The following is a 22,322-nucleotide window of genomic DNA, read 5'->3' as shown; positions in this document are numbered from 1 at the left end:
AGAGGCGGCCTGTGGTCCTCTGTCCTCCCCCCACCGTCCCGCCGTTCGGACGTGGCCACATGGGGTGGGGGCAGGGGCGGTATAAAGGGCCGCCGGCGGCACAGGCCGAGCCTTGCGACGTGGCGCGTTCCCCGGCCTGCCCCGGCTCCAGGTACGTGCACCTCCTTTGACCGGATCCCGCCGCGTGGAGGGTGGGCAGGGGCCAGCCGGTCCCGGGGAACTCGGAGTTGGTGATTTTGTGCTTGGGTGGCATCGCCTTGCTTGCTGAGCGGGGAACTCCCTTCCCGTGGCCTGGGAGTCGCTGCGGGGGTTGTTGGAGGAGCAGTGTATGGTGAGCCTCGCGGAGAAGTTGGAACGAGTTCAGTGGGGTTCAGTAGGGTGTGGGGTAGATGTGGAGAACTTAAATCAGCAGATCCAGGCGCCCGGGTGGCAGTGGTGAAGGTACAGTCCCACACCTGCGGCTGCAGTCGATTCTGGGACTGCTGGTAACTTGTTGCACTTCGCCTGGATCTTTGGGCCTGATTGAGGAAGTACTCAGATGTAAAATTTATCATCGGAAAGCAAATAAAGCAACTCTGGAGACGCCAATAGTTTGATACTTTTGACTCTCGGCTTCTGTGGGGTGGGGAAGGGTGCTGGGAGGCCTCACCGGTTTAAAAATGAGCAGAGGCCCCATGGCGGACTTCGGGGAATGTGAGATGTGGGGAACGCTGGAGTTGGGTGCCCGGATGGCCTGGCGTGACTCTTCTCCTCTAGATGTGGGTGCGCAACAGACTCAGCCCTTTGGGGCCCCAGGGGTGGCTTTCAGGGACTCCAGCGTGAGGAAACATACATGCTCCCATCACGTCCTCACCAGGCCTGGGAATGCGCCCAGGTACCCCCGAGGCCGCTGGCCTAGCGAGGGTCCCTCCAGCTCAAAGCAGGTGCTGGCTGCCCTGCGCCAGAGCTGATACAAGGGGCCAAGACAGACACAAAGTTGACTTCATGTTCTGGAGGCTGTGTTTTTAGTGAAACAATTGAGTGCAAGTTCTGAAGGTTTTCACAGAAGCAAGCCAAATGCCCAGCCTCTGGCACCGCCAGCTGCCTTGGTCACCAAAGTCCTCCCTGGGATTTCCTTGAAGGCATGCAGGGGCAAGAGAGGTGGCTGTCCTCCTGGGGACCCTGGGAGGCGGGGGATGTGTGCTGCTGGCTCTGGAGACGCCAGTGGAAAGCCCAGCATCCCCCCGCTCTGTGCCTGTCCCCCACGGGGCGCTAGCTGCAGTTCTCACTGCCAGCGTGGTACAGGAGGCTTCTGGGAGCAGCTGGAGGGCCGGGGAACCCTGCAGCTCACTGTTAGCTGCTTAGCCTGTGCAGGCCTGTGCCGCACTGGGGGAGGGCGACGGAACTGTATTTAGCAGACCCTTATTCTTGTCTCCCACCCGCACAGTGAAAGGTAAAGTGACCAATTTTGAAAAAACAGCAACTCTTGGCCTGTAAGGCTAAGTAGTTCGCCATGGCCCAGGAGGGCTGATCAGGTGGCAGCTCAATCAGTTAAGCACCTGGGAGGGGAGACGGTTTGTTCAGTGCCGCTGCTCTTTACAGCTGCACTGGGGACATCATTAAAAGCCATTCTTCGTGATAATGAGCCACCAGTCAGTTACTAATAAACAGGGAATGAAATCAAATCACAACGGAGGGTGCATCACCACACCCTGGACTTGAATTCACCCTTGGATCTGGGAGGAGCTTCTTGAACGAGGCCTGCTCTAGCCATGGCTGCAGAGTCAGCTGTGTGTGGTGAAGGAGGAAGGCTGTGTTACAGGTGAACCGCTCGCCCTGGACCCAGCGTTCAGGTCAGCTCTCATTAACTGAGCCATTGCACCAGTACCCACAAGTATTTCATGTTCTAAATGAGCGGTTTTTCCCTGGTGGAAGAGGGCTTGCTCACCCAAGAGCCACCTGCATTCAAGTGTCTGTTCCTAGCACTGCCAATTGGGAGAGGATTGCTTTTAAATAACCACCTTTAGTTCTTCTCAAAATAAAGTCACTGCTTCTGCTAACATGTTATAGGTGAAGCCAGGCCCAGAGGGAAAAGGAAACTCGTGGTGAAAATGATGACTTCTGGGGCACTGATTCATGTGACTTGAAAAAGGCCATCCATTTCCTGATTCACCCCAGTTTCTGTTTGGAAATACAAAGGGGCTTGTGTCTCGGAACTAATCAGGCGATGCTGTCTTGTCTTCACTTCCCTCCCTAGAGCGCCGGGGTCCACCGCATCGCCAGGCCGCTGTCTTGGAGCAGAGGGGCCGAAGGAACTAGAGAAGATGCCCCACAGAGCACGAGGGAACCTGCCAGCTGTGGGCGCTGAGATGTGATCCTATCAGATTGAAATTCTGAGAAACCTCAGCCCAGAAATCCTAGCCTCCTGACAGTGATGTTTTAACTGCATTTTCCTGCACCTGAGATACACTGGTTAACATCCACATGCATCCTTTCTTATCCCCTATTCCTTCTTTGAGACTCCTGGCATTTAAGAAGTGGGGGAAAATCCTGCTAGATATCCCATTGGTTGTTTCTTTAACACAGCATAATATTGTCACAAAGATGTGACATTTGAGGTGTGGCACTCCTTGGCATGGCCCAGTGCTACATTTAAAGTATTAGCAAGACCCATGAAAGTAATTGCAGGTGATGCCCTTCGGGTTCCCAAGGATTGACAGTTGAAGATCCTTAAATCGGGGAGATTTCAGGCAGCTCTGAGTTCTGAATCTTTAATCGCTTGAGTTTTGCCCAGATTTCTTTAGGGTTCTTATCCCAAGAAACATAGGTAGGAAGAAGACGATCACAGCTAGGAGAATGAGCACAAGTGGGCATAGTGTGAAGCGCAGCAGATGGCCTGTGCCCAGGAGACCACCCCCCACTTTGCAGGGTTTCACCCATGGTCCCCAGAGTCTGGCCAGAGCAGAGCACTTCCCTACTGTGCACAGTCCCTGGAGGATGATGCCAAAAGAGCTGGCCAGCCCTGCTGAGTCCTTCCGTTGGAGCGCTGCTGAGTTCATTTCGCACCTGAGAGCCACAGAACTCCAGGATCAAAGTCTCAAACTTCACCCTCGGGACCAGAGAGAGCCAATGAGGAGGGGTGATGATGGTTTTGTTGGGAGATGAACTTCCAGTAAGGGCCTATTAATAAAACATTCTCATTTGCCTCCACTGCCTTCCCAGAACAGCCCAAATGTTCTAGAAATCTTGAAGTATTCTGCTTTTGGTTTAGATTTCTAGATCTATATTTTCTAGCAATCCAATTTCCTGAAAGTAAGGTTGATGTATTCAAAACAGGCTGTGTTGTCTTCTGTGCGTGTGATATGAGGAGGGGAAAGCCCACGTTTTCAGCAGCCCCGGGATCCCTAGAGGAAATGCCGATGGTTGCCAGCGTAGAGATAAAGCATCCGTCTGGCTTCCTGAGTGCTGTTTCCTGGAACTGAGCCTTGTGTAGGTTCGGAGTGTAAGTCCGTGTGTAGACACAGGATGGTTGGTGATTACAGACCAGTGTCTTCTGTATGCTGTCATCTTGGCAAGTAAAGCAGGGGAGGGTGGGAGCAGAGTATAACCTTGGAGATGGCTGTTCAGAAACAGTGTTTTGTCCTGCTTAGATGGAGGAAGATATTATGCCTTGGTTAATTTTTTTAAAGATTTTATTTTTATTGCAACATCAGATATACAGAGAGGAAGATCTTCTGTCCGAAGATTCACTCCCCAAGTGACCGCAATGGCCCAGCTGAGCCAATCAGGAGCCCGGAGCTTCTTCTAGGTCTCCCGCAGGGGTGCAGGGTCCCAAGGCTTTGGGCCATCCTCGACTGCTTTCCCAGGCCACAAGCAGGGAGCTGGATGGGAAGTGGGACTGCCGGGATTAGAACCGGTGCCCATATGGGATCCCAGCACATTCAAGGTGAGAACTTTAGCCACTAGGCCACAGCGCTGGGCCCATATGCCTAATGCCTTAGTTAATTTCAAGATTTACCAAAAATGAGGGACTAGCGTTGGGGCAAAAGGTTACGTTGGATCTCCAAAGGTGCCTATTCATGTTCTGGCTGCTCCACTTCCCATCCAGCTTGCTGCTAATGATGGACTCCAAAAGCAACAGAAGATGCCCAGCATCCTTGGTCCCCTGCCCCCCTCCTCCCCCCAATGTGGGAGACCCAGAAGCTTGACTTTTACTGGATTCAGCCTTGGTCATTGGGGCCATCTGCAAAAAGAACCAGCCAATGGAAAATCTACCTTTCAAATAAACCAATCAATGTCTTCTTGTACTAAGTGTCATCAGAGCAGCCTGTCAAGTGCCCCGGAGCACGGCAGGGAGAAGCTGCCTGCAGGACGCTGCAGCTCCAGTGTCAAGTGTCCAGGAGCACGGCAGGGAGAAGCTGCCTCCAGGACACTGCAGCTCCAGTGTCAAACCTCATTTCCACTCCTTTGCATGTTCATTATTTCTGTGTTAATTGGAAACATCAGCAACTCTCACTGAAAGTACCAACACCCCCTTTCTGGTCTTCCTGTGCCTGGGAATCATTCTCCAAACAGCATCCCCCCAATATCTTCTTCAATAAAACAGCATGATTTTGTGTAAACTCTAAGCTGCCTGGCTTTGAGTATGTGCGCATGCACACACACACACCATCCCCACCCCGTCAGCAACTTGACGGCAGTTGGCTGACTGATGCCTTGAAACTTCGTGAGGAGCGACAAATGGTAAGTTGGGTGGGCTTCCATGAAAGACTTCCTAATGGGACTGACATTGTGGAGTACGAGCGAAGCCAGCATTTGGAACACTGGCGTCCCCTGTGAGAGTGGCTTCTCTGCTTTCAACTCAATGCCCTGCTGATGTACCAGGGAAAGATTTTTTTAAGCTTTGTAAAATGAGAGACTACAAGTGACTAATGGGGTGTGGTCTTCCAGGCCCTGCAGTCTGACATCTGCATTCCTCCTTGGAGCTGTGTTTTGTTGAGCCAAGATGCCAGGCGCCATCTTGGACTGTGAGACAACCTTGGGGATTCTTGCCAGGAGCCAGGGATGGTGGTGGACAGACGCCTAAGTCCCTGATCTCTGTGGAGCACACCTTGGCAGAGAACCCTTCATCTTCCCTCAGCCATCACACTTTCTTCTGTCTCTACAGCAGGACGTGTTGGCTGTTGATAGTGGTATTCATGTGTCCAATCTAGCATTTCTGAAGCTTTCACTTCCATGGGTCTGCTCTGATAAGTCTCCCTCCTCCTTCCTCCCTACTCTGCCCTACTTCCCCACTTTGCCAAGTTTGCCACCTGCTCATGCCAGGCATACAGCTGCCTAAGAGCAAAGCAAGCAGCAGCAGGACACTCAGCCCCATAGGGAGTTGCAAACTATGGAGGAAGGTGGGGATCCAATGTGAAGCACACAGGCATGGCTTCTGAGCTCTGCTGAACACCATCAACAGACACAGGGCACCTGTTACAGTGCAGACGGGTCAGGAGAGTCAGCATCAGAAACGAGGCATTGCAGCTGACATCTGTATAATGGGAAGGGACCAACAAGAGAGTGGGGAGTGGGGCAGGCAGGAAGAGTGAGACCCCGGGGAAGAGGGGAAGTATTGATCAATCATGCACGTCACAGTGCTTCCTCTTGCAAAAGGAGAGCAACAAACTAACCACTCCGGACTGCTGAGCCAAATACCCCAAATGGGTCCTTTTGGGGCAACAGAAGTTTGACTTCTCGTAGCTCTGGAAGCTGGGAAGCCCACTGTAGATGCTGACAGTCTCAGTGCACAGACTCAGCCACTATTCCCAAGCTGGCAATGTGCTGGGCCTTGGATAAGGCTGCTGATCCTGCTCATGACGGTCAGACTTCCTGGCCTAACCTCCCTGGAGGGGCCCCACCTCTGAGCGCTGTGACTAGGGCCTGAAGAGACAGTGTGAATTTTGAAGACTGAGACATTCAGACCTCAGTCTTCAGCCCCTTCAGCTTTACCCCCATCCCAAATTCCTGTCTTTCTCACAAGCAAAATCCATTAACTTTGTCCCAGGAGCCTCACAAGTCTTAAGCAGTGCAAACATCACTTCAAAGTGTGAGTCCAGAGCCTCGGCTAAGTATCATCTGCACCACATATGGCAGAGGCCCAGGGCGTAATTCCTCTGGGCAGGGGCAAGACGTAAGCTCAAGCTGGGGTGGCTGAGCTTCCAAGATCCAGCAAAGGGGACAGGACAGATACTTCCATTCCAGAAGACAAAAGCAGGCAAAAAGAAAAGGGGAAGTGGATCCCAGCTAAGTCCCGAATCCCAAAAGGCAAACAAAACTTTAGCACTGCAGCTTTAGCAGAAAGTTTGGCACTGTGTCCCACCTCCCACATACACTGGGGCAGGCAGGGGTTGGGTGCCTGCATCCCAACCCCTGGGCCATGGGATGCTGCCAGCCTCCCAACCTTCGTGGCCATGCTGGGCTCATGCCTGAGCTCTCAAAGGTTAAGAGTCCAGTGCCTGAGAGTCCGCAAGGCTGGTCTTGTACACTGGGCGCTCCTGGCCAGAGGGCTCTGCATGGACCCTGATGCAGAGAGCAGTGATGCCCCACTGTGCATGCCCTCTGTAACTGCTGAATTGGCCCGTGCAGGATGCCACCAGGGTTCATCACTTACACCTTCCAGGACAGCTTCAGGCTCCTGCTGGGCCCGCTGGAGCCACAGCTGCACAGGTGGGGCAGCTGAAGAGTGAGGCAGCAGCTGGGAGCTTGCTCTCACTTTCACAAATTATTTAAATACAGAAAATAACACACTAGGCAAATATCGATCAAAACAAAACTGACTGGAACAGGTGTTGTGGCACAATGGGTTAAGCCCCTTGTTTGGGATGCCTACATCAAATATCCCAGTGCCTGGGTGGAGTCCCACTCTCCGGCTTCAGCTTCCTGCTCAGGCAAACTGGAAAGCCACAGACAATGGCTCAAGTTAGAGACCTTTGAAGAGTGAGCCAGTGCATGGAAGATTTTTCCTGTGTCTCTCTCTCTCGAATCCCATATGGGCAAGAGCCAGCTCCCTGCTTGTGGTCTAGGAAAGCAGTCAAGGACAGCACAAGGCCTTGGGACCCTGCACCCATGTGGGAGACACAGAAGAGGCTCCTGGCTCCTGGCTTTGGATTAGCTCAGCTCTCGTCATTGCGGCCACTTGGGGAGTGTCCCAGCAGATGGCAGATCTTTCTCTTTCTCTTTCCTCTCTGTATATTTATTTAAAAATAAATACAATCTTTATAAAAATAAAAAAGCTGAAGCTTGTTAACAAATGCTAAAATCAGAAAAGTAGGTTTTAAAACTGAAATCTTGAGGCCATTGCCGTAGCATAGCAGGCTAAGCCTCCACCTGTGGCACTAGCATCCAATATGGGCACCAGTTTGAATCCTGGCTGCTCCACTTCCATCCCAGCTCCCTGATAATGCACCTAGGTAAGACTCCTGTATTTGGACTGGCCCAAATCCAACTATTATGGCCATTTGGAGAGTGAACCAGTGAATGGAAGATCTCTCTCTCCCTCTATCTATCTTGGTAACTCTTCTTTTCAACTACAGAAACAAATACATAAATATTTAAACAGATAAGTAAAACTAAAATATTTTAAATAAAAACATTCAATATCTACAAGTGATAATTCGATAATTCAAGTATAATTTAATATTAATTTAAATTTTGCATAATTATTAGAACAACATTGCCAAATGTCACAATCCTATAGTTGGATCATTTTCTCCTAAGTAAATCGTAAGTGAGAAGAAAATAAAGTACTAATTTATATGTCCTGAGAAAAGCAATAAACAACTTCATTCTAACAGGTGTATCAGAAACTTCTGTTGTGGTGCAATGGGTTAAGTATCCCGCATGGGCCCCCACAGAAAGGGCCAATGCCATCAAAGCTTTTTTTAAAAGATTAATAAAGCAACAAACATCTGGAAAGATGGGTAGCCTCCTAGAAACGTCTAGCTTTAGAAAACTGAAGAAATACTGAAAGCACGACTGAAAGCAGAGCCTAAAGAAACTGAACAAGTAAATGCAGAGTGCAAATGCAGATGTGACGCATTTGAAAAAGACAACCAAAGAGCTAAGGCACAATTAACTCGTTGTGGGAAACACGTTTCAGGAAATAGAAAACTCACCTACCGGGGGCTGGCACTGCCATGGGACACCAGGGGCCGGCATTGCTGTGGGACACCAGGGGCCGGCATTGCCGTGGGACACCAGGGGACAGCATTGTAGTAGGACACCAGGGGCCGGCACTGCCGTGGGACACCAGGGGCCAGCATTGCCGTGGGACACCAGGGGCCGGCATTGCCGTGGGACACCAGGGGCCAGCATTGTAGTGCAGCAGGAAAAACCGCTGCCTGTGAAGCTTGCATCCCATAAGGGCACCAAGAGGAATCACCTCGTCAACAGATCAAAGAAGAAAAACCACATGATTTTGTCAAAAATGCAAAATATACTTTGAATTTAATATGCTTTAAGTATTTTTTGGAAATCTCTAGGCTTTCAAAAAAATGGACTTAATGGAAGACCGTTTGCTAATCTGATATACTGTCTGCCAAATAAATCAACAACGACCACAACCAAAAAATCCTGACAGTCAGTGGCGAAAAGCTGGAGACATTTCAATGGAAAAGAGAAGATCGGGAGTGTCTCCCTTCACATACTTTTCTTTAAAATTAAAACAATGACCAAAAAGGGGGGGGGGGGGGAGGACAAGATTATCCCAAATAAAAACACACGAAATCTACTGATCAGCAATTAGAACAAAGAGAAAACTCAAAAAATCCTGAAACATTTAATGCAAAATTCCTAATAAGGGATTGAAATACCCAATACTATCCCACATCTGTGCAAGGAATGTTTCATGGATACCTTATAGCAAGATCTCAAGTGCCTTTTGTATGAAGCTTAAGTTGTCACAAGTTCCAGTCCAAAAAGCAGCAAATCTCCATGAATGGTTAGGAAGTTCCTGTAAAAGATGAACAAGGTCAGTGGGCATCTATTACTGTTGTTCATAAAGCTAGAACAACGAAGACATTGATATATTGGCTTAGGGATCGACAGAGAACAGCACAACACAGACCGTTCAACTGGCCTAGGTACTCCACCTTGACTTTGGGCAAAGGTGGATGGGGTCCCATTGGAGACTCAGTCAATAAACATCTAACTATACAGATGTAGAAATAGGAAATCAGACACCTCCCTTAAACCATCCACAGAGATCATTTCAAGGGACCCCCCCCCCCACCCAACCCACACAATGGCTCAGTGACTAAATCCTTACCTTGCACCTGTTAGGATCCCATACAGGCACCAGTTCATGTCCTGGCTGTTCCACTTCTCCTCCAGCTTCCTGCTTATGGCCTGGGAAAGCAGTGAAGGATGGCCCAAAGCCTTAGAACCCTGTACCTGCACGGGAAACCTAGAAGAAGCTCCTGGCTCCTGGCTTCAGATTGGCTCAGTCATTGAGGCCACTTGGGAGTGAACCAGTGGGTTAAAGATCTTTCTCACTGTATCTCCTTCTCTCTGCAAATCTGCCTTTCCAATTAAACAATTGCTAAAATGCTGCTTTAAAAAGTCACAAAAGATACAAAGACCAGCCATGAATAAGGAAAAAAATCTGTACTGCAAACTTCATTAAAATTCAGAACTTCCATAAGACAATATACAACTTAGCCCAGGGGAATTTTCAGTGTCTACAAATAACCCAAGATGATAGGCAGGATGTATTTACAAACTCATACCAATCCACTGGAAAAGGACAAAGCAAAAGGTACACGTGCTGTGCAAATGAAACAAAAATCTCCATGGTTAGGAGTGTAAGAAAATAATACAATGTTCACAGAAATAAAATTTAGACACAGAAGCACAGTTTCATAACAACCAGAATGGCAATAGTGAAAAATTCTGATAATATTGACTATTAACCATGTTGGCAAGGGGAATGTAGGAGGGGTGAATTGAACCAATCACCCTGGAAAGCATGTTGCCACTGAGACAGCAAGGATGAGGAGTTAATACAAAGTATTTAAACCCAAACATCTTTTTTACCTAATTTATGGGTACACATACTGTAGTTAACTAGCACAGAAATGATCAATAACAAATTCAGGGATTTTGTCTGTGGGAGGGAGAAGGGAGGAAGGAAAGTAGAAAGATGAGATAGGGGTCACCAACTTTTATGATAGCCTATCGTCTTAAACATGCCAGGATCCCATATGGGCACCAGTTCTAATCTCGGCAGCCCTGCTTCCCATCCAGCTCCCTGCTTGTGACCTGGGAAAGCAGTCGAGGACGGCCTAAAGCCTTAGGACCCTGCACCCATGTGGTCTTCCTCTGTCTCTCCTCCTCTCAGTAAATCTGCCTTTCCAATAAAAATAAATAAATCTTTTTTAAAAAAAAGTTTGGAAGCAGATACTGAAAAGTGTTAAGATCAAGAAGAGCCTGTTGAGGGATGTACACAGATGATTCTCCTTTTGTGTCTGTTGAAAAGCTGTCATAATCCACTCAAGGAGTGAAGTGCCAAGTGGGTGGAGGAAGCTCATTAGAGCGGTCTCATTTCGAAGAGAAGCAGAACAGGCAGTGGAGGACAGCTGCACAGAGAGCTTCTTTTCCAAGTGTGTCATTTGAAGCATGTTTTCCCTTTTGTTGAACTGTCTCCATGGACGGCAGAGAGCCAGGATAATCCCAAGAATGGAGGTCTTGGGAAGGTAAGATGTCATGGGGTTCACATTTGTAGAGAGAACAGCCCTCCTAGGACTGTCACAGAGAGAGGACTAGGGGGAGATCGGGCACGTGCAAAAATGGATTTGTGTCACATGAATACAGACAAGATCCTCCAAGAACTGCTGTTTTCCCAATGAGGTAGAAGGCCAGGTTAGGAGAGGTATAGAGAGAAGGGGCCAGAATGTCAGAAACTGACTTCTTGGAAATCAAGCAAACACATTTCTAGGGGGTACAGCAGGATTCCCAGGCTCCATGCAAGGCCAGTGGGGGCTCCTGGTCAGCATCCTAACATGAGCCCATCAGCACCTTGTGGCATTTCTTCAGAGGTAAGGGAGGATCATAGGGATGCTGGATCCAGGTAACCCCGAACACCTGGCGTGGGGAAGCTAGGTAGTAGAGCATGCTTGCCAGGCATGACTTTAAGCAAGATTGTGCAGGGTGCACTAATCAAGGAGGGTACAAGGACAAAACTGAAGATGCTGTCAGTGGGGTGGAGCCAGTGATCCAGGGTGTGTCTGTGGCAATGTGGGACAGACGTAGAGCTAACATTTTTTGAAGTGGACAACAGATGGTTCCCAGAGCAGGTGGCCAGCATTGTTCTTCTATAATCACAAGAGATGGGGGAGTGCATGAGGAATCCTCAGCCAAGGCGGTCAGGTGACAGAGGGGAGGCAGCAACCAGCCAGGCACTAAGTCAGGTCACAGGCTGTTAAAGTGGTTCGGAAAGCATGAAACTCTATGAAGAGATCATAGAGCAACCCAAAGAAGTGGAATCCATACTGCACACTCTCTACACCGTATCCAACCGCTCCTGCAAGTTTCAACACAGTAAGCTTCAACAACTCCATGGTGGAATTTGACGTTAATCTCCAACATGTCCTCAGAGGACACGGCGTTAACCCTTAGCCAGGAGTGTCCGGGGAGCTGTTTAACATGCTCAAGTCCAGGTTGACCCTACACCTAGTGAATCACAGTTTCCAGGCCTCGAGAAGAGAACTGTCATTTTGAAAAATTCTGGATAAATCTGAACCATAGTGTGGTTAGAACTACGGTCTGCAGAGCAGTCAGTATTAGAGCTCCCTCACGTTCAAAGCATTTGTGGTTGTGGTATTCCCAAGAAAGAACCAATCCAAGAATGCAAAGACCAACGTGGATCTCCAGGCACAGGGGTGGGCAGTTAGAGTTTCCCATCTGCCTCTAAGATTGTGGAATTCTGAATCTAAAGGTCCTACAAAGCAATTTGTTCCACACTGGACCGTATCAGGAGATGTGTTTCTCTATTAGAGTCTTATGTAATCACCATAGAATCTTACTACTTGCTTAATCTTGCTCAAAAAAAAAAAAATCACAAAAGATCGGGTTTTATCAGCTGATTTTACAAAGTGGTTTGTTTTACTTCTCAGTATTATCTTCTGCAAAATGTTCATTGCCAAAGCTATTACTACAGGGACCGCCTACCTTATGGGTTGCTCTCTCTTCCCTTCCCTCTTGTGCCAGGACCAGCTTTTACAGCTGCATACATGTGTGCCAGGGCCCTCTAGGGAGGATGACCTGAGAAAGAAGTCCCCGCTGAGAAATAACAGCAAGCTGGAACTGCTGTTCACCGTGCCCTATCCCCACCCTAATCCCCAGCTGAACTGGTAGAGACATGATTATTTAATTCTGCCAGTGTATGAGCTACAATAATATTTATTCACCTTCACCTACCCCAGGAGATGATATCATTCCCACTCAACCTGAGGAAATATGTCAGGATCTTGGGTAGGTAAGCAAAAGGCCTGTAGACACCTTGTTCCAGAATGCAGCCACACCTGCCATTCTGCACTATGTTTGCACACCTACCCTCGGAGCAGGCTGGTCTCTCTTCTCTTCCATCCCCTTAGGACTTCACAGGAATGTACATTCATGAACATAATGTAAGAGTCATCCATGTGTGCGGCCAGCATTGAGGAAGTTATTAAGATCCATGGCCCCAGGCCATGGCTGGTGAAGAGGCCCACCATGTGTCTTCAATCTCTGGACAGAGAATGCAGTTGGAACATTGCCCAACTCACCAGGGTTTGGTATGAAATTATTAACATGCTGACCTCTCACAGTGTCTGTGCTGGGGACTATACCGCCACCACTTTGTGAATGAGTACCCCGAGGCTGGGTGACTTCCCCCTCGATTAAACAGTTGAGAGGCACTGATGGGATCCGATGGTAGCCCTGCTGGCCTCTGACATGACGCAGTCTCTATACAGAAGGAGCCAGGTGTGACCATCTCAGCCATTGTGAATACCTCCGCCTGTGCTGCAACTTGAGTCTATACATAGATGAATTATATTGCAGTCATTATTTAAAAAATCAGCCCAGGTTCACTCTACGCCAGCAATTCTCAATCTTGCGCATTCTCTGAGATCTCCAGGAGAACCTATTTAAATCAGCCACAGCTTCAGCCTCCTCCATTCCAAATTCACTGCTTTGGGGCAGAGGATCACACTTGGACAGCCACTGGAGGCCTGGCAGCAAGCACAGCCTACATGTTGTCTTCAGAAAGCAAGTCAGCATCCGTGGCAAAGCTCCCCGTGCCTCAGCCAGCACCACTCCCTCTGCCATCACACCATGCAGTCCCTGCCCTCAGGTGCTTGATGTAAAATGGTTTTCAGGAATGCCAGTTCTACCGACCAGAGACGGTATTTTACCTTTCTGGTATTCACAGTGTCTGGTAGAGTGACTCTGTGATAGAGGTGCTCACAAATGCTCTCTGATGGAAGCAACATTAAGTGAGCCACTATGCTGCTGGGGTAGATGGTTTCTGACCATTTAAAAATGTGACAGAAATACCAAGGGTTTGGGTAGATAACTCTGACTTGGAGAAGGACAAGGTCTAGCAGGTGAGCTCAGCTGTAAGGGACAGCAGCTCACACGTGCAATGACAACCTGCACTTGAAGACAGTGCTGCGCTTTGTCCAAGTCATGGTCAGTGTACCTGCTCAGGATGATGGCTCCACATCAGCAGAAGATACTGCCTGTCCTGTGGAGATGAGGGACATAGGAGCTGAAGGTCCCAAAAGTTTGCAAAAGGCTTCACCAGTCCAGGAGATACCAGAATGCAAAGTTCCAAGCCTGGGGTCAGAGGGACCACTCATGTCTCAGTGTAATGGAGCAGGGCACGGGGAGCAGCCAGAGGCAAGGCAAGAAGCCTCCTCCTCATCTCAGCTCCAAGGCTGACCACGGAGGCTACAGTACCTGGCTCCATTTCCTTTAGACAAATGGCTGAGAGAACAGCCTCTCTGCATTTTCAAAGCCCATTTGGTTTCAAAGCATGCCTTCTCTTTTTCTTTCCAATTCTAAGAAACCGTGAAAGCAACAGAGTGCTAAACTCACTCACTTCCTTCTGTGCATGTGCAGGGAGACGTCCCCATGCCCAAATGCTAATGGGAAATGACAACACACTTCCAGCACTTCAACTTTGTTTCATCACCAAAAAGCAAACTTAACTTCTAAGTGCAAGTTTAATGACTTCCATTCCTGAGGTCAGCAAGCAAAAGGAGTTGAAGACGAGAATGAGTAATTGCAGATTATGAAGCTGAAAAAATTAATATTACTTTGTTAATGTTAGATAGGATTTGGGAGTTAGAAGGGATTTTCAAGAGTATTGATCCTAAACCTTGTCTTACAGATATGGACACTGAGTCTGGGATGGTCTGGACTTTCTGGGGACAGAACTGCACCTGATGCCTGGTCTGGTGTATAAATCACTCAATCCTTACACTTCAGTGCTTCTCTGTTCTCTTCAATCCTTCCACTGCTTCATTTCCGTGTGTGTGTGCACACGCATGTGCTTATGTGTGTGAGACAGAAAGAATTCTTTGAGGAACTTGCTCTCCTGTATCTCCTACCTATGGCCGCCCCATTCCTTATGGCTGCCCGTGTCCAACATGGCTACTCCACACCCTGAAAACAGCAGCCAGAGAAGGCAGATGGACGAAGGGGGAAAGGAAGGGCACTCTTCCTGAGCAGACACATCCTAAAAGTAAAAAAACACATATCCTTGGCCTCAACTTACTTACATGCTAGACCTAGATTCTGGGTAGTCAGGTACCACCTAAATATGATCTATAGATCTTCCAAAAGTTTATGGAAACACATATTATCAAAAATTATTCCTGGATTCCCACTGCTCTGTCACTAAAGAAACATACTGCCATTCCATCATTCAGGGTTTAAGCTCAGGTAGAATGCCATGGTGCCCGGACAAGGATCTGTGTTACCATCCAAGCACAGATAGCCCATGTCCCAGGATACAAGCAGTCTCGGCAACAGTGTAGAATCTGTAACGGCCAACCTAAATATCCAGAAGACAACACAGGACTCAATCGTAGATGTACTGCAGTTTAGCTGCACTAAGTCTATCTAGGATATCGGTGAAGCTGCTAACAAAATTTCTTGGGAGATTTTTTTATCTAAGCCTTTCAGAGAAATCTCATGCTCTCCTGTGACTTCATGGTTTCTCAATTCAGAAAAACACGTATTTTAGCTGGAGGATGTCAGATTAACATTTTTTTATGTAAAATGGCATTAATTTGGTAAATAAGTCTTTCATATCCTGGATATATCTGGCTTAACTTCTCACTTGAACTTTCCCACGGAGCTTTTATTTTTAATGAACATCGTTTTTATTGCTGGGATGTCCTTGATATTTGTGCAAAGTATTGAATTCATTTTCTGTCTCCTATTGTGTTGTTAGTCACCTCAAATATGCTGAGTTTATAGTCAGTATCCTATTATTCCAGTATCTGAATCTACTATTTGTGCTTTCTGCTGACTCTCACACATGATTGCTGGGTCTTTTTGTGATGTGTAAAAGTACGCTGTGAGCTTGTGCTATGTACACCTTTATCTGGGAAAATCCAGAGCGGCCTGGATTAACATTTTGTCGCTTGTGGAACGTGTTGGGTATTTAGAAGTGGCACCAGATGAGGGCTATACTCCTGTTGCTGCTGTAGAGTTCTTCCAATGAGGGAACCGAAATAGGAAGAAATATTATTGTTATAATTTTAAAAGAAGTGATTTTCCCATCAAGATCCAAGAAGAAGACATCTTGGTGAGCTCTTGACCAGGTGAGTGGACATGTCCCACACTAAGCATCAGGGATAGAGTCAATCCTTTGGACTGGCTTTATTGCAGTGATGGGAGTAATTTCATCACATCCTATTGAGTGTCCCAAGGATTTCTTTTCTATGATTACCAAACATCCAAGCCCTTTGGATCATGGTTACTAAGACAGTCAAGCCTGACTAACACCTTCTCCAACTCAAGCCAATCAAATGGATTTCTATTCTCCTTTTATTTTGGGCTGCTGGAAGCTTTGTACTTTCTGGTGAGCTCAGCTATGCATTTTAAAGCGGTTTAGTTTATTTTTGCATGGCTTTTTTTAGGTGTGCTGTAGTGGGAGTAGCTTAGATTGCTTAGTGTACCCTGTTTCCATAAAGAGAAGTCAACCCCCTAATTTCATTCATGAAGATGCAAACTAGCTCCAATACTTCAAGCAATTATAATGGAAGGAATAGAATTTCCATAGCATTTGTCAGGGACAAAGTGTCTGTCTGTTTGTGCAACAAATCAGTTTGGGCTGTGTGACCTGGGTCTCAGATGCACTCTGGTATGGACAGTGGTTCTGCCTCATTCTGCCTTACAAACCCCAGTTATGAAAAGTGCCCACGTAGATGGCCCAGTAGCTAATGAGCAGGAAATATCTGGAAGCAAAGACCACAAAACAGGGGTTTTGGCTTGCATTCCGTCCTTCAGGAAAGAGCTGATTTCTGGGCTGGTGGTCACCGGGCAAGGCTGTAAGGGAGCAGCACTTTGCACTGCCAGGGTGTGGACCAGTTGAGTGACAGTTAGTACACAGAGTATCTAGAAAAAAAGAAAATTCTAAGCTACAAGATGATTGACAGACGGGTCAGCAGAACAGATACCAAACATAAAAACTAGTTTTACCAAGAAATTGATAAAAGCAAAAATAACAATGAGATGCCAACTGCACCTACCAACTTGACAAAGACATTCTAATGTGTATTTCCCTCTTACTTGTCTATGCATATGGCGAAGACAAATCCTTACTTGGATCTAAACATATTTCTACCATTTCACTATAAATTAATTGAAAGAAACAGAATAAGTTTTCAGAAGCTGGGGACAGCAAACGCCATTGTGATGCTCTTACTGCAGTGAAACACAGGGCCACCACAGACATCACATAGGAGGAGAAGAGTCAAATCTGTGGTACTTGCTTTGTTGTGTGGCTAAAGTGAAATCAGTTGAAGCTTACTCTCTTCTCAATGCCCCATGGAAAAGCATGGAAAAATTGAAAATTGTTTATGACATACCCATAAAAATTATTTACAACCTAGTTATGACATAAGTGAACAGCACACATAAAACCCATGTAAAACATCCAATCATAGCATTGTGTGTTTATACACGTATGCATGCTAATGAGGATCATATTCTTTGTTATGAATGTCTTCAGTTTTTACTTTTTCACAGAGAGCTATCTCTGTGTCCAGCTGCAAGGACAGAGTGTGACTGAGTTGGACACATTGTCTCCATCAGCTGGCTTTCCATGGCTACAGAGCCCTTACTCCCACTGTCCCTGGTGAGCAGGGCTGCCTTGTCAGGGGCACAACCAAGGAGGGTGACCAGAGAAGGAGTCAGCCCAGGCTTAAAGGAGCCCCACTTAAGGTAGAGAGAGTCCCCTGATTTTTCCCCTTTAAGGGAGATCTGTGTGTTCTGTGTTGGGTTTTACTTGTCTGCTTTGCCTTTGTTTTCAGAGATCCCTTTCTGGGCTCTGCTGGTCAGCACGCTCCTCACTCACTCCCCATGTTGCATGCCCCATACCCAGTAGCTGAATCATTGTAACTGAATCACATAGCATCATTGTCAACCTTCTCAGAAAACACACCTGCTTTAACTCACCTCTGTTCTACCTAAGCAACCTATTTGGTGGAAAACTTCTTTCTAGTTGACTAGAAATTCTAGCTAATTCTTCATCCCATGTGGACAGTAGTGCTGGGCAGAGCTGCGGGGACTCTGAGCAACACTTTCAAGTGGGCCCAGATTGGTTGATTTCTACTGAGCTATTTTTAGAATAATAATTTCCCACTCACCTAAGTCATCACATAAAAGGGTCAGGTTGGAGTAGTGACATGGAAATTAGCTTCACACAGATACAAAGGATTACTTTCCTCCTGGCTTTAATTTGAATGAATAAGCATGGGAAGGGGGGAGAAAGCTAGATGACTTATAAAATTTTGTAAGTTGATTGGATTTGTGAGGTATTTTTAAATAAAATATAATTTAGCATGTAGAGAGTTAGAGATGACTGGAAATGATGTAAAAACAGAAAATGTAATTTGAAAATGCGTATTTCGTGTGGAAGTAGAAGAAACATGAGCCTCAGATTATTCTAAGAATTCTCAAAGTAGAATAGTAACACAAAATCCAGTGTAGAAAAAAGGTAGAACATTCCTAGCAGCTCTTGGGCAGCCAATGCCAAGGCACTGTCTCCGGAAGAGTATTCAGCCCTCACTTTTAGTTGAGGAAATGAGATCATAAAAGCCGTGACACAAAAGGCAAAGGTCCTTGAGCTGGCAGCTGCATGCACCTGTCTGAAACTCCAGAGAGGGGCTGGGAGTCTTCACTGTATTGAGACAAGCCTGCATGAGGCGTGTGAGTGAGAGAGACTGTGTCTGCATCTCAGAAGCCCAGGAGGCGGCCAAGGCTGGCGCAGTGTCCCCTCAGGTGGGAGGAAAAGCTGGGAGGTCAGCAGACAGCAGGCAAGAGCAACTATAGGAAGAGGCAGCATTGAACTCCACTGAACTCAGCCACACAGAGCATCATCTACTGGATTTGGCCACTGCAAGGTCACAGGTGCCCTCACCAAGAGCGGGTTTGCTAGAGTTCAACCCTGAGAGAAGGTAAGACAAGAAATGGTGAGTAGATTTTTTTTATAGTTCTGCTACAGCAGGTGGAGTTGGGATTGGCATTGTGGTAAAAAAAAAAAAGGGGGGGGGGGCTAAGCCACCATCTGTGACACCAGACTCCCATAGCAGACACTGGTTCCAAATTTGGCTGCTCTACCTCTGGTCCAGCTCCCAAATAATGCACCTGGGAAAGTAGCAAAGGTTGGTCCAGGTGCTTTGGCTCCTGCACCCATGGATCTCCCGACCTCTTGGCTTCAGCCTGGCACAGTGCTGGCCATTTAGGATCTTCTAGGATGTGTACCAGTGGATAAAAGATCCTTCTCTCCCTCTCTCTGTAACTCTGCTTTCAAATAAATGGTTAAATCATTTCTATAAAGAGGCAGAGTTGGTGGCCAGAATGTAACACTTGTAGTCCAAACCAGGACTGAAAAGAGGCCCACCCAGGTAAACATGCAGAATGTAAAAGAAAGTAACAGGTTGTTTTGGAAAGAATGTAGTCTGCTCTTAAAAAAAGACACTTTGAGGTGAGGCACTGCCACTGGCAGAGGGTGTAAGAACAGAATTCTTCTTCTCTTCCGAGGTTCTCTGACAGCTGCATGGTGGCCCAACAATTATCTCTAAATCACTTTCACAAGTTATCATACAGTTTTATCCATTGTGAAGGGTTACGACGATGAGCCTGGAAGTACACGTTTGCATTGGATTCTAGAACTCAGACCTCTGCTCTCTTAATGGAGAGAGGGCTGTACTGCCCGGGAAACAGGCCCAGGTCCTTGTTCAAAAATCATAAAAGGCAGATGACATGATTCTCTACTTAGGAGAACCAAAAGACTGAGTCAAGATACTATTGCAACTCATGAGAGACTTTGGTAGGGTAACAGGATCCAAAATTAATGAACGCAAATCTATGGTGCTAGTGCACACAAACAATTTCATGGCTGAGAAAGAAATTTTAAGTGCAATCCCCTTTAAAATAGTGGAGGGGAATATTAAATACCTAGGAATTAACCTAATTAAATATGTGGAAGAACTCTATAATGAAAACTATAAAACATTAAAAAGAAAAAAAAGTAGAAAAAGACATTGAAAAATGGATTCGCAAGATCAACATTTTCAAAATGTCCATATTACCAACAGTGATACATAGATCCAACATAATCCCAATTGAAATCCCAACAGCATTCTTCTCAGAAACAGGAGATACAGAAGCTTGTCTGGAAACACAAGAGACCATGAAGAGCCAAAACTACCCCTAAGAATAAAAATCAAGCTGGAGGAATCACAATTCCAAACCTTAAGACATACCGCAGAGCAGTGATCATCAAAACAGTCTGGTACTGGTACAGTTGAGCTGAATAGAAACACCAGAAGGGAGCCCACACATGCACAGCCAACTAACCTTTGACAACAAAACTGAAAAGAAAAGAATCCAGGGGGAAAACCTGGTCTCTTCAACAAATGCTGTTGGGCCAATTCGATAGCAGCTTGCAGAGGTAAGAAGCAAGACCCATATTTGTCACATTACATAAAAATCAGCTCTAAATGGATCAAGAACCTAAATCTATGTCCAGAAACCATAAACTATTCAAGGAAAACATAGGAAGCACTCTCCAAGATACAGGAATGGGGAAAGACTTCTTGGAAAAAATACCAAAAGCCCCACTGTGCTCCGGGGGCTCCAGCGGTTCTCACTCTGATTGTTCAGGACAGAGAATGACTGGCACTCCCCAGGCCACCTCAGGCTCCTGGATTCACTGAGAAGGCTCAGGGTGCTGGCAGAGTGACTGGGGGATGGGAAGGTGGTTGTGGCAAGGGAAGGTGTGCAAACTGGCGTAGACAGGAGGAAGCATCAGATTTCATTAATTTGCCCAGGCCCTGGGAGAGCCAGAGCGCCTTGCTGAGGTGTGGTTGAGAAGCCTGGACTTGAGGTCTCATTTCAAGCTTGTGGAAGACTTTGGTCTCAACTCAGCCAGCCTGTTAGTGCTTCAGAACTGGGGAGAGCCAGACACTGGGCTCCCCGTGGAGCTCGCGCTGGGCTGCCACTCCTCCTTTCATGGTCCATCTGAGAAAGTTCTACCTGTAGCACCTACTCTCCTTGTGTTGCTTCCATGCGCTGGGTTACAGAATAAGCCTCTATTTGGCTTTGGGGGCTCTCCTGACTGCCTGTTGGAGCAAGATAATAGAGTAAAAAGAAGCTGGAGAAAAACGAAAGAAAAAAAACATAAAGCTCATTTGTCTGAATTCTATACTTACTCACAGACCTTATCCATAAGCCTTATAAAACCATCCCCTCATTTGATCCACTGAATTCTGGAATTCAGATGTTGCCCCAGCTGGAAGAAAAGCCTTGCCTGCACCCCTACTCCAGCTGACTCCCCAGAGTGAGACAGTCCCTCTGCAGTCACTGCACCAACTGGGAAGGGAGGCACGGAGGGGGTTTCTGCTTCCACTCCGGAGACCGAAATCCCTTACAACACAACTGTGGATGATCATGGAGTCTCACCTTGGAATTTGAGTTATATAATTAGAAATTGCACTGTGCATAATATGTCAATCTTCAGGCTTCTGTTTGAGTCACAACATTATCAAGAGAAGAAAAATCTTTGGCAGAAAATTGGAACTGTTTCAAAGTCAAATCAGGAGTTTTAAAAAATAGTTGCAACATTTGCCACAGAAGCCATCTGACAACACTGGCAAGAACAAGACCAGCATTCTGGCATATCCTAAACATCATCAAAGGTGCCTAAAAGCAGAATGCCCTGCCACAGATGGCAGACTTGGCCGTATTTGCCCCTGAAGACCAAGGTGACTGCTGTGAGCCCCTCCCACCCACTACCATAATTCAGCAAGTGCCTTTTGTGCCATTTTACTAAAAAATGACACCTGTTGCTGTTCATGGGCCTCCATGTCAAGGAGAGTCACACAGAGACCAGACAGAGGGACCCCATGAAACCCCAGGCTTCAGTTGATGGGGACTGGGCAGTATCTTACCCCACAGTGCGGGCAATGGGCATTGCGTGCAGATGGAGGTAAAGAGTATGTGTGACCCAAATGGGTAATTGTGCCACTGTCTTCACTTACAGCCCTCTCTTCCTGCAAGAGGGTCATCCTTCCTCCAGAATGTCAGGCTTAAGTTTGTGATTTCCCCCCGGGCTGTCAGGTGGGAGCTAGCAGGTACCAGGCATATCAGAACAGAAGTCTGATGGCCCATGAGCTATCTGCCTCACCTTTCCTACTCTCTTCCTGTGCCTGTCACCATAGTGTGATCCAAGTACTACTGTCCCGAGATGTGTGATGCCGACCCACAGATCACATAAGATGTGCGTGGGAGAAGGCAGAGATCTGGGAGTTTATTATGACTGCAAAATACTGTGAAAAATGAACAGCTTCTGGGATAACCCAACTCCTTAGCTCAATAATTGCTCAGATGACAAGGGTAAACTTGGCCATGCCTACCAAGGGCCAGGCCGGTCAGGTCAAAGATTTTTGTCTAAACTTCGAATATTTTGAAACTGAAGCAAAGGCATCATATAAACAAGGCATGTGAAGTATAGACCTAAACCTGGGACTGAAATGATGGCATGGCCTTGGCCTTGTTTGTAACCATCATGTTATGAGAAT

The 22,322-nt window shown here is 47.0% G+C and overlaps 1 non-coding gene across 1 annotated transcript; it reads left to right on the top strand.

Annotated features, from left to right (window-relative positions):
- Positions 1-2,083: 2,083 nt before the first annotated feature.
- On the top strand, positions 2,084-2,153 carry LOC118758250 (small nucleolar RNA SNORD123). Its single transcript, XR_004995620.1, has one exon. It is a non-coding gene; the product is annotated as a small nucleolar RNA SNORD123 (small nucleolar RNA).
- Positions 2,154-22,322: the final 20,169 nt, after the last annotated feature.

Source organism: Ochotona princeps, chromosome 23 (assembly GCF_030435755.1).
Source record: "Ochotona princeps isolate mOchPri1 chromosome 23, mOchPri1.hap1, whole genome shotgun sequence".
Classification (NCBI taxonomy): domain Eukaryota; kingdom Metazoa; phylum Chordata; class Mammalia; order Lagomorpha; family Ochotonidae; genus Ochotona; species Ochotona princeps.
Note: the sequence above shows the minus strand (reverse complement) of the source record. Positions and strands in the feature narration are given on the sequence as shown.